The sequence below is a fragment of the Urocitellus parryii genome, chromosome 3, assembly GCF_045843805.1.
Source record: "Urocitellus parryii isolate mUroPar1 chromosome 3, mUroPar1.hap1, whole genome shotgun sequence".
Taxonomy (NCBI): Eukaryota; Metazoa; Chordata; class Mammalia; order Rodentia; family Sciuridae; genus Urocitellus; species Urocitellus parryii.
The window spans coordinates 182,318,141-182,331,492 of NC_135533.1; the positions used below are offsets into that span (position 1 = coordinate 182,318,141).

General features: G+C 41.0%; 1 pseudogene; it reads left to right on the forward strand.

Moving 5' to 3' along the window:
• The first annotated feature begins 495 nt into the window (after positions 1-495).
• Positions 496-1,204, forward strand: LOC113194403 (dnaJ homolog subfamily A member 1 pseudogene; annotated as a pseudogene).
• The last annotated feature ends 12,148 nt before the right edge of the window (positions 1,205-13,352 follow it).

Genomic DNA, 13,352 nt, shown 5'->3' on the forward strand with positions numbered 1-13,352 from the left:
CCAGCCCGCTCACTGGCTGTAGAAAATGGTGAAAGAAAACGCTTAACTAAGATGTTTTGGGAGGTCAAATCTAATACCTCCCAGGAAGAATTAAAAAAGGCTTACAGGAAACTGGCCTTGAAGTACCACCTTGATAAGAAACCAAATGAAGGAGAAAAGTTTATTAAACAGACTTCTCAAGCTCATGAAGTTCTTTCTGATGCCAAGAAAAGGGAATCGTATGACGGAGGAGAACAGTAATTAAGAAGGTGGAGCAGCTGGTAGTTTGGCTCCCCCATGGACATCTTTGATATTATTTTTTGGAGGAGGAGGAAGGATGCAGAGAGAAAGGAGAGGTTAAAAATACTATGCATCAGCTCTCAGTAACGTTAGAAGATTTATAGAATGGTGTAACAAGAAAACTGGCTCTACCAAAAAGTGATTTATGACAAATGTGAAGGCCGAGGTGGAAGGAAAGGATCAGGAGAGTGCTGTTCCAATTGCTGAAGTACTGGAATGCACATAAGAACTCATCAGAGGGGACCTGGTATGGCTCAGCAAATTCAGTCTGTGTGCATGGAGTACCAGAGCATGGGGGATGGATCAGTCCTACAGATAGATGTAGAAGCTGCAATGGAAGGAAGATAGTTTGAGAGAAGATTCTAGAAGTTCATATTGGCAAAGGCATAAAAGATGGAAAGAAGATAACATTCCATGGTGAAGGAAACCAGGAGCCAGGACTGGAACCAGGAGATATTATTATTGTGTTAAAGCAGAAGGATTACGCTGTTTTTACTTGATGAGAAGACCTTTTCATGTGTATGGATATACAGCTGGTGGAAGCATTATGTGGTTTCCAGAAGCCAATATTCACTCTTGACAATCGAACCATAGTCATCACCTCTCATCCAAGCCAGATTGTCAAGCATGGAGATATAAAGTGTGTGCTAAATGAAGGTAAGCCAGTTTATTGTAGACCAAGTGAAAAGGGTCACCTAATCATCGAGTTTACCTTAAACGTTCCTGAAAATGACTTTCTCTCTCATCACAAACTCTTTGCTGGAAAAACTCCTGGGAGGAAGGAAGTAGAGAGATTGATGAAATGGATCAGATAGAACTGGTGGACTTTGATCCAAATCGGGAAAAATGGCACCATTATAATGGAGAAGCAGATGAGGATGATGAACATTATCCCAGAGGTGGTGTTTGTCGTCAAATCTCTTAATGGGGCCAGTGAATAACACTCACTGCAGGCATTTTATATGCAGTGATGAATGAGTGAAGGACTAGAATCATCAGATGCCCACTACTTTCTATTGTTTTTGTTTTAATATTCAATTATAGAAGTGTTCTAAAAGTTAAATGAATAAATGCAAATATTAAAGCTCCGACTCTGTCCTGTATGTATGGTGACTTCAGTATGCAAGAAGTTAATACCCCGCCCCCCCCCAAAAAAAAAACTACTTTAAAAAGTTCCCCTAGCATCTGTTAGGCCATACCCTGTAATTGACTTCAGCTGTATATGTGGACAAACAGATTGAAATATTAGGTATATGTGTTGATTTCAGTGTATGCCCTTCATTGTTAAGCTATAAAATTAAAACTCTTTAACTGGCAATCAGAAAAAAGAAAATTTGTAGAGGAGTGTTGGTCTGTCTAGTTACTTGTATTAAGCAGGACTCTGCATTTCTATTGTCTCAACTTAGTTGAAGGAGATATGTATAATTTTGCTTCTTGTGTCAGTGAAAGAAATACCCTTAGAAGGAAGGGGTTTATCATTATATGCTGCTCCTTAAGGGCTTGCACTTGTAGAATTGCATTTCCTTCTGTTGTGCCATCTTTATATATACACACCCCCATGCACACACCCCCACACCCACCCATATAAATAAAACTGTGTTGACCAGTCTTGTTTACATTTTCCCTTCTTTTTGGACCATGATAATAGTGAATTCCAGGGCTGGATAACATAGAAATTAAAAGGAAGAGACCTATACATGGAAAAGTAGTTTGCATATATAACATAGGAAGGTGTTCCTTAGGTCTGTTACAGGCTTAAACCATTTGATTTATGCTCCAAAGTAACTGTAATTTTATGTTGGTGGTCTAGCAAATATGATGAATAGCTTTAACTGTATGTTTAAAAGTCACCATATGTTCACATGATTAAGTCTGGATATATTGCTTAAATCGGAATTTAAGCAATTCTTGAAATATATGAATATCTCCTTAATATTACTGATTACAAAGCAAAAGTAAAAAAAGATTTACTGTAGGATTTTGGCATCTATTATAATAACAGCCTCCCCCCCCACACTTTTTTGTCCTCTTAGGTTTCTGTATCATGGTTTTGCCAATCTTCAAAAAATTAGTGGCGGAGAATTTCTTCTCTGCCTCCTTTCTGAAAGTGTCCGTGTAAGATTCTGTGATCTGTTCCTTGAAATAGAAAATTTGTTGAAGTGTTCCTGGGCCTTGATCTTTTTAGGAAGCTTTGTTTTGTTTTAAATAGGTTTATAGGGATTCTTCGGGATTTCAGTTCTTGTTGGTTTCTACTTTTATTTTAGAAATGTACATTTTATCACAGTTTTCAAATCTGTTGGCATGACATTGCTAACATCCTAGAGTCTGTCCACTCTCTGCAGCATCTGTAGCTATGTGTTCTGTTCCTTTCTTGACATTATTTATCTGGGTCTTCTTTTTTTTTTTTTTTTCTTGGCTAGGCTTGACAGACATTTGTCTAATTTTGCATTTTTTTTTCAAAGAACCATTTTTTTTTAGCTTTGTTACTTGCCTTTATTTTATGTTCATTTTTTTCTCATAAATGGCTCCTGTCTTTATTCCTTATTTTTCCAAGTCGGTTTTGTGTTCCTTCGTATGTTCAACTCTTATTCTCTTTCATTCATTTAGCAAGTAGTTATTTGTCAAGCTCTATCTGTCAGGCTCTGGTTCTAGATGTCAATCATAGAGTAGTAAAACAAAACCAAACCCAAAATCCCTGCTCTCCTGGAGCTTACATTTTGGTGAGCTTTGCGTTACATGCTGATAGGTGCTGTGGAGAGAAATAAAGCCAAAGTAAAGAGAGTGTAGGAAGTGTTGGGGGTGGAGAAGGTTTCAGGGCCCCATGAGGAGGTGACACTTCAGGACGTGGAGAAGGGGAGGGAGAAATGGTAGGGATATTTCTAAGGAAACATTTACCACAGAGAGGAACAGCAAAGATACCATTGAGACCTGACTGGAATGAATGTGGGGAGGGGAGTTCACGGGGCCGTCATAAGACTGGTATTTTGTCCAAGTGAGATGAGAACCCACTGGAGAATTTGGGGTGGACTAGGAAGGGTCAACATAGGGCTAATGTTTTCACTTGGATGCAAAACATCATAATTTTAAGCCTTGGTTTTGAAAGTACGTGTTAAAATACATAAATTCCCCTATAAATTTTTCTCTATTATATTCCCCAAGTTTCGGTTTGTTCCTCAAAGAAATTTAGAATAATCAAAATCCTTTCTACTAGCTTTTTTTTCCTTTTTGGATATTTTCAGTTGTTAAAAACCATAGTTAGGGGCTGGGGATGTGGCTCAAGCGGTAGCGCGCTCGCCTGGCATGCGTGTGGCCCGGGTTCAATCCTCAGCACCACATACCAACAAAGATGTTGTGTCCGCCGAGAACTAAAAAAATAAATATTAAAAATTCTCTTTCTCTCTCTCTCTCCTCTCTCACTCTCTCTTTTTTAAAAAAAAACCAGTTGAAGTAAATTGTCATTTAAAAAAAAATAAAAACCATAGTTAGTGTTATGGTTTGGATGTGAGGTGTCCCTCAAAAGCTCATGTAGGAGATAATGCAAAAACATTCAGAGGTGAAATGATTGGGTTGTGAGAGCCCTAACTTCATCAGTGAATTAACCTTCTGATGGGGATTAACTAAGTGGTAAATGAAGGTAGGTAGGGTGTGGCTGGAGGAGGTGGGCAGTGGGGGGCATGCCTTTGGGGTATATATTTTGTATCTGGTAAATAGAGTCTCTTTCTACTTCCTGATCATCATATGAGCTGCTTCCCCCACCACACTTCTTCCACCATGATGTTTGGCCTCATCTTGAGCCCAGAGGAATGGAGCTGGTGGTCTATGGACAGAGACCTCTGAAACCATGGGCCCCCAAATAAATTTTTCCTCTAAAATTGTTCTGGTCAGGTCTTTAGTCACAACAGTGAAAAAGTTGACTAACACAGTTATCCTACTGTGCACAGGAACTTCTCTCCCTATCCAGCTGTATCCTGTACCCATTGACCATCCTCCCCCTTACCCCCTCCCCCAGACCCTAGACCCCCATCATTGTCCTTTCAACTTTTGTGAGATCAGCTTCTTTGGCTACACACATATAAGTAAGAACATGTGGTATTTGTCTTTCTGTGCCTGGCTTATTTCACTTAACGCAGTGTCCTCCAGTTCTATTCATATTACTGCAAATGACATTTCCTTATTTTTATGGCTAATACTCCATTGTGTATATATGAAGGTTGTGTATACACACAAAAGTTGACTTCACATCTTGGCTATTTCACAGAGCGCTGCAGTAAACACCCTGTAAGTGCAGATGTCTCTTCAACATACTGATGTCGCTTCCTTTGGATGTATGTATACCCAGTAGTGGTTTTGCTGTGCATTTTGAAATTGTGTGTTTTGAAATTGACCTTAATTATTCCTTATTCGTGAAAGGAATTTCTTTGGGCATGAAAATCTAAGATGGCATTTATTTTCTTTCTACACATTCCTGATATCACTTTTTTTTATTTTTTGGCTTCCGTTTTCTCTTTTGTGAATACAGCTATAATTGCCATGACTTTGTAAGTGATCTTCTTTTTCTCTAATTGTGATCTTCTCGTTTTCTTTGGTGTTCTAAAGCTTCACTGATCTGTTTCAGTGAGAATTTCTAAAAACAAAACCTCCAAAACCCCAACCACAACAACACAACAACATTGACAACAACAACAACAACAAAAAAAAAACAAAGAAAATCCCCAAAACCTTGATGTGAGAATTGCTATTTTTTGACAATTCTGAAAAACTCTCAATCGTGGTTTCCTAGAATAACACTTCCTCTCCATTATTTCTTTCTGGAGCTCTTAAGTGGATGTAAATTGAACTCTATATACTATTTTCTTTTGTCTTCAAACCACTATTGTATAATTCTACCTCTATTTCTATGGGATACAGTATTCTGGCTCATATTTTGAAAATTGTCTTATTTTCTTAAACACATGTTGTTGTTTTCCATTTTGTGTCATATAGTTCTAGTATGGGAAGTCTTGTGGGTTGGTTGTATAGTCAGTCTGTTGTTTCTCTTGGCTCTTGCTCATGGTACATTGTTTCTTTGTTTTGCACTTTATACCACAAGCTGTTCATTTTCCTTGGGACTTTAGAGAATTTGAGGCCTTGGTTGATGATGATACTATGGGGAGGCTTTGTGTTTCCTTCTGTCATTTGTCTTGGGTATATTGCTAACAGAGGACTAAATATAAGTTAAATTCTCTTTGTGTGTGTTTTTTATTTGGACCACAAACCTATGTGAGAGCTGGTCTGTGGTAGTAAGTTTAAAAAATAACATAAAATTCTTGGGGCTGGGGTGGTGGCTCAGTGGCAGTGCACTTGCCTGGCATAAGTCAGACACTGGGTTTGATTCTTAACACTGCATATAAATAAATAAAATGAAGGTCCATTGACAACTAAAAATAAAGAGAATTCTCTTTAGGTAGTGTCAGAGATGAAATAGGCAAATTTATTTCATTATCTTTGTTTCTCATCCATCCTTGCATAGAAGTGTATAATTAGACTCTTAAATTTGACCATCCCTGCATTTCTTCTCTCTCCTCCTCCTATAGCCTCCAGTGACAACACTTTGTCTATTTAGGTCACAGCCTCAATTCAAATGTTCATTGCCCTTTTCTGATACCACTAGAACAGCTACTTCATTTGTTTCTTGCTCTGCAAGCCTTTCTCCCTTTCTCCCCAGTTTTACTTCTCCATCAGAATTATCTTCCTGAAAATTAAGTCAGGTAATGTGATGATCATACAGAGACGAGATGTTTAATATGCAAGGAACTTCACCATATGTCTGTAGGTTGCAGCTGGAACCTTACATCATCCACAGCAAAGTCGCCAGCCACTTCCTTTGCCCTGTGTATTCGGTACCTAAACTACACTAGATTGTTCATCATTTTCTCAATATGTCATGCATGTTGGTGGCCTCTTGCTTTTGCCCATGCTGTGATCCCATATAGGACACCCTGAACCTCATGGCTTGGGACTAGGCTGAGGCAGGTAAGGCTCCCAGGGTATGGAATTTAAGGAGGCAGTCTTAATCAGGTCTATGCAAGTGTGTTATTGCTTCTGTGTAAAAGAGCTGCTTAGTGCAATGGTCCTGGTCAAGCTCATGTGTTACTTGTATAGGTTCCTAACAAGGGAATGTAAGTTCTAAATACCACATCCCATGAAGAAGGGAATGCTAGTTGTCCACCACAGTATCTTTTCTTTTTCCACATTTTTAAATTGGTGCATTCTAGCTGTACGTAATGGTGGGGTTGTTATATAATCGTACATGTACAGAACATAACAATATAATGTGGCCAATATCACTCCCCAGAATTCCCCCCTCCTTACCTTCTATCTACCACCTGGTCCCTTTCTCTATTCTACTGATCTCCCTTGGATTTTTTAAAAATCTTTTTTAGTTGTCAATGGACCTTTATTTTATTTACATATGGTACTGAGGATTGAACCCAGAGCCTCACATATGCTAGGCAAGTGCTCTACCACTGAGCCACCACCCCGGCCTTTCCCTTGGATTTTCATGAGATACCCACTCCCTTTCTTTTCCTTTTTCTCTCTGGTCTTCACATATGAGAGAGAACATACATCCCTTGACCTTCTGAGTTTGGCTTATTTTGCTTAATGTAATGTTCTCAAGTTTCATCCATTTTCCTGCAAATGACATAATTTTATTTAGGGCTGAATAAAAACTCCACTGTGTATATATACCACGTTTTATTTATCGATTCATCCCTTGACAGATACCTAGGCTGGTTCCATAGCTTGACTATTGTGAATTGTGCTGCTGTAAACATTCTCCACTGTATTTTGAGTGTCTAGAAAGTACCCAGCACAAACTAGGTGCTCAATAAATATGTGGTGAGTGAATGGCCACCTTCTGAGTTACTTGGAGTTGGAGAATAGGTTCTCTGCCATCACAGAATTCTCTCATTCGATTCTTAAAATGTTTATTGGGTGAATAAATGGAAGGGGAATCTGTACTATGTACCACCCAGTTCTTGGGCAGTGGCATAGGTTGTCAAGAAACCAAGAAAGGCACCTGGAGATGGGATATAAAGTAGAATTTTTTTGATATATCCTTACAGGGAAGGTCCCGTGGTGACTGGGACAGATGCTTTACCAGAAAGTCCAGTGGCAACTGGTTGGACAGGTGGACCTCTGCTGCATGCAGTGTCTCCAGTACCTTGTCAGAAAGTAGAACGTCCTATCCCTCTATACACATCCAGTGACTGCGGCAGGGGGGTGTTTGGTTAGGTTGCAGAAGCAGCATCCGCTTAGCTTGCTTTGTCCCATTGTATGACCAGTGTCCCGAGGAGCAGCTGTCCTGGCATGTGTGCAAGAAAGAAGCTTCCTACAGATAACACTAGCTTGCACTGGTTTCCAGAATACACAAGAGAAAGCCAAATGTGTTCTCTTATCTGGGCATTCCCGGCCTGGGCCTGTTCTCTCTGTTCCCCTGACTTGGCCAGGTTCCTGGGAACTAAAGGAGCAGTCCAGGGGCATGCGTGTCTTTCCATTCTTCTTTTCTTTGTGTGGATGATTCAGGCCTGGATAGGACCAAATAATTTCTAGGTGAACCTTCCTCCTAGCATTCACATTGCCTGCTTGTGCATAGCTTCTTCCTCCCGAGGTTTCTGGCAGGACATAGGTGTAGCTGGGGTGAGACCACCAAAGCTGTCTGGCTCTCAAATCATCAGGAAACTGCTAATGTAACAGATTCCTCTGGTTTTTTTTTTTTCCTCTTTGTGGTGCTGGGTACTGAACCCAGGGTCTTGTGCATGCTAGGCAAGTGTTCTACCACTGAGCTTTACCCCCAGGCCCCACCTATAGAGTCTTTGAGTCCCTCTGAAGGAGACTGATCCTGGATTTTTTTACTCAGAAAAAAAATAGGAATTTTCACTTTTATAAAATCCCCGGGTGACTCTGGTAATCGGTCAAGTTTGAGGACTTAGATACCATGGTACCCATGATCTAATTTTATTTCTGTAGATACAAGATTTGAAAAAACAAAAAAACAGTGATTGCCATAAAGATTTCAGGATCTTGAATGTTCTTAAAATGCTTCCAAATCTGCAAATATTTCAACATGCCACAATATGTCCTGAGAGGATGGAGTTAGGAGGAGAAGAAACAGCTATGAATGTAATATTTGTGTGGAGTTCCAATCTCATCTTTGTTTCCTGTCTTCTGGAAGATGCAAATGTGATCTTGGAGGGTGCTGTCCTGGAGGAACAGAGTAGAGAGTATTGACTAGTAAAGAAAGCACAGAGGAGGAAAGAAATCAAACTTAAAAGAATTCCAGTCACTATAGAAAATTGCTTCCTCCTTGGTGAGTGAATTCCATAAATAACTGAGATAGCTGATGGAAGAATAGCTGAAGGAAACACGCACAGTTGGTGTGAGCCTCAAGCTGTCCCCCAGTCCTTCAGTGACGTTTTGGATCTGAGAAGTACATTGTAGACGTGTGGAAATAATGGATGTCATGGAGACATTGTAGTCAAAGACATTAAAAATAATCCACTTCCTTAGAAATAAACAGCTAACCTCAGCCATGAGGAATTCTCGGGGAGAGACAAAAATAGCTTCTGTTGGCCCCGTGGCTCTTTAATTTCTATTTCTACCATTTATTTCATCATTCATCATTGCTGCGCAGTTCACTTTGTCTATTTATTTAAACTGCGATTCCAGACGACAGGCAGCCTTCCCAGTGTGCTCCGTCTTGCATAGCCCTTTCCGCCCTGAGAAACAGAAATTATATAACTTGTTTTCAATTGTGCAGGCTGCGGAGGATTCACATGTTCGGTTTGGTGAGCTTCCAGGAAATAATTTTAAACTGTTTATCTGAAGTCGATCCAGACTTTCTTGATCTAGAAGTTAGACAGGAAACCTAGCAGAGGACTCAACAGAGCTGGGCTGTGGGAAGGGGGAGCTCTAAATGCAGGTCTGCTTTGCCCAGGGGTCCTGAGCTGTGTGATGCTCCTGCATACTCACACCTTGGAGGCAAAGGTGCTCTAGAAAGTACGTTAATGTGAGCATCTGCTGCCATTGACAGTTGTTCATTGTGCTGGATACCATTGTTGTGCAGCAAGCCACCTTGGCCTGTTGTGATGTCATGGTCGTTGCTTGTGATTTTTGAAGGTCAGGCACCTGGCAAGGGCTCTTGCTGGGTTGCAGTCGGGTGGTCAGCACCGAGTCCTTTCCTAGGCTGGATGTCTGAGCTGGCCTGCTCCTGCGACTGGCAGTTTATGTTCCCTGGCTATGGGACTCCACTGGGATTGTAACCTGGAACACCTGTGTGTGGCTTCTCCAGCACGATGCTCTTCAGTTAGACTTGTGACATGGGTGCTGACTTCTCCCAGAGCAAGCTTCCTAAGAGCACAGGGCAGACCCCAAATGGCTGTTTCTACCTAACCTTAGAGATCCCTCAGCATATGCTATTGGCTGAAGCAGTCACAAGCCCACCTAAATTCAGTGGAAGAGGACACGGGCATCGCCACTTAATAGGAGCAGTGTGAAGGAATGGTGGCCATTAAAATAAAAAAAATCACATTTATATACCATTAGATATTGAATAAAATGTTCATCTCAATCTTCATAAAAACCCTAAACAGGGAGCTGGGGACATGGCTCAGGAGTAGTACATTTGCCTGGCATGTGTGAGGTCTGGGATTCATTTCCCCAGTACCACAAATCAGCAACATCATGTTTTACAGGTGAAGAGATCTAGGACCAGGGAGATCAAGTAATTTTTCCTAGGTCACAGAGCTAATAGGTGGTCATGATGGTATATAAATCTACCAAGTTGTCTCCAATCATCGACTGTCTCTGTGAAACTACACAGAGGTTTAAAGGCTCAAACATCTTGTCTCCAAGTATCTACAAAGGCTCAGACATCTCAAAGCTCAGTCATGACAGCTGTTCTAGGCACGTGGAGAATTCCACCCAGTATAGCATGTTAGCACATGAGGTGCCAGTTGGGATATCCTGCCAGATTTTCCGAAACAAGGAACATTTATTTGAGGATGTGGCCCTTTGATGTTCGGTTGGGAAGTGGTTTTGGTGAAGTTTCAGTGCTGCCCTGGAGATGGAATCTGGGCTGGTATTGATAATAGTCCAAGGTAAAATTAGAACCCTGTGATACTGGAAGGCTGGGGTGTCACAGTGACTCTGGCAAAGCTGAATAAATGAGAAATGGATGGGTGGATGATTTTAGGAGGAGAGTCCTACAGCAAAGGTGTGAACCGGGCATTGACCAGGCCAGTAAAGCTTTGCCAAGTGCCCATGTGCACAGGGAGAACCACACAGTGTTCTGAGGCCTCTGTGGCTGAGAGATGCTGTCCCACAGGAACTGAGGCAGGCGGGGAGGAAAGCAGAGTAGAGCTGGATCCTTAGACAAGGGCCAGAGCGGAAACCAGGGAGGCCCCCCACAGAGATCTTGCTGGGGAAGCAGAGATGGGACCCCACAGACCTTGGAAGAGCCATTGCCTTGTTCTTCCATTCCTTATTCTCCTCTGCAAATACTTATGGAAGATTCTAGAAAGGGCCCTAGACACCCCCCCCCCCCCAGAGATAGAGTGGCAGACTAGATATTCTGCTCTCTGCAGAGCTTGCAGTCTAGAAAGGGAGGGGAATTGTTATTAATTACACAAATAATTATCTAATTACCCTGTGATAAGTTGCCAAATGTGCAAATGTGCCACTTGAGGTCTGATCTTGTTTTTTTAATATTTATTTTTTAGTTGGAAACGATACCTTTATTTTTATTCATTTTTATGTAGTGCTGAGGATAGAACTCAAAGCCTCCCATGTGCTAGGCGAGCACTCTATCACTAAGCCACAATCCCAGGCCCTTGAGGTTTCATCTTTAAGATGCAAACTAATTCCCCTCTACTTTCTTTCCCTTCTCTTTTCCCACAGGGAGGTAAATGGTAACAATTCAGGCAGACACCTTGGACACAGAAGTTACTCATGGAGGGAAGGCTTGCCAGTGTTTTCCTGCTGTTATAACAGAGTAGCCTTTACCCTAAGCTAGCACAGCAGTATCCATATGAAGAAGCATAACGTGCTATTAGGACGGGTCACCAGGGAGGTTACTTGGTTAAGGGTTAGTTAGAAAAGCAATTTCTGTCCTCTGTGACTGAAACTAATAGAAACAGTTGGCAAAATAAGCAAAGCCTAGTTTGATTTTTTTTTTTTCTTTTTTTTTTTTCCTATTTGGTTTTGAAATGTCTCTGGCTATAGTCCTTTTATTGCAGACCAAAACAATAACAACAACAACAACAAAACCCCATCTGCATTAGAGTTGCCAGACAAAATATAGGCTACCCAGTTAAATTTGAGTTTCAGGTAAACATCTTTTTCTTTTTTTTTTTTGAATCTAAATATTCCATGTGATGTACTTATACTGATTTTTTTTTCATTGTTTATCTGAATTCAAATTTAACTGGGCATCTTGTATTTCTATTTGCTAAAGGCTAAATATGGGAACTCCAACCTGGATGCAAGTCCATGTAGGACTCCCGGGGTTAAAGTCTTTTTTAAAATTTTTTCTTTCTTTTTTTTTTTTTTTAAGAGATTTTTTTAAAAAATTTATTATTTAGTTTTTGGTGGACACAACATCTTTATTTTTATGTGGTGCTGAGGAGCGCACTACCACTCGAGCCACATCACCAGCCCTCTTTTTTTTTCTTAAGTTTTAATTCATCTTTATAATTCATAATGCATGGTACATAGTAGAAGCTCAAGAAAGAAACAAGTCTCCAAGAAAAACAATAAACTAGTCAATCTGAAATTTGAAACCAGTGAAATCTCAAAATTGTACATTTTTTGGGGGGCCAGTTTTAATTCACTCTGATCAAAGGGCTTTAATTCTTTGGCATGTTGTCTTAGGTTATGTGCCAATTCTTAAAAGCACTAGTGAAATTTTTATCCCTTTTTTTTTTATCTTCTAATATCTGGGAAACGGAGGATTCCCCAAACATCAGTTTTACAGATGATGGAAGCTTTATCTTTTTAGTATTTGTGATTTAAAATGGTATACTTTTTTTTTTAAATGTTTAAAAAAAAAGTGCCCCTTAATTTTCTGCTTCTTAAGCTGAATGAATTAGGCATCAGGCGAACAGGTTGACTTGAGAGTGAAGTTACTGATCTTCTTTCTGGTTGCACAACCTTCTGCTGTTTATCTCTTGTGATGCTGGTGTTCCTCTTGGTGGCTCCTCTTTACACCTCCAGGATGTAGAACTTGGAATTTTCCACTTAGCCGCGGCCTATTTTCCACCTCGTTCATGTCTTCAATTCTGCAGGCTTTTCTATGTATCCTCAGTGGAGCATCTTGACCTTTGAAGATTTCTTGGTCAAGGCCTTTAGGGTAGGGATCACCTTTCTTCTTCTCACTTGTCTCCTACTGGACTCTTCCAGGTGCTATTCCCAAGTCCATTGGAATTGAAGGAGACGGAAAAGGAGAAGTAAGGAAGAGGTACTTAATAGGAATTGGCTTGAGGTGCCACCGTGCCTTCTGGGTCAGGCAGATGTTGAAATTGAGCTCAATCTTGTGTGTCCTTCATCTGCTCTTTGCAGATCCCAAGCTGAGCCCCTCTGTTACCATGATATAAATTGTGCCTCTGCACCAACTGATCAGTCAACTCTGATCGCATCTTGACTTCTGCCTCTTAGGTACATTCCTCCTTCTGATTGCAAGGGCCCCTTGTCCTGGAAGGCCACGTTCTAAGGCGATCTCCCTGTTGTAATGACTCCAGGCTCACTTTCCTACTGTAGCTTCCGCCTCTGATCCCCAGGATTCATGTACTTTTGATCTGAGAAAAAGCACATTACTCCCCAGCTCCGTAGCTGGCTCTTCACCAGAGCTACAGGATGCTGTGGTTTTCACAGACTCTGAAACCTGTGCCTCTGTCCCTAACCTGCCAGGAGCACATGTCAAACTGAGTGGTGTCCACCAAGCCCCTCTCACCGGCTTAGGCTGATGGGAAAGCACCTCCTGGGCCTTCCCAGGGATGTGTGTCTGTACCACTCATGTCAGAGCCTTTGTGTTCCCC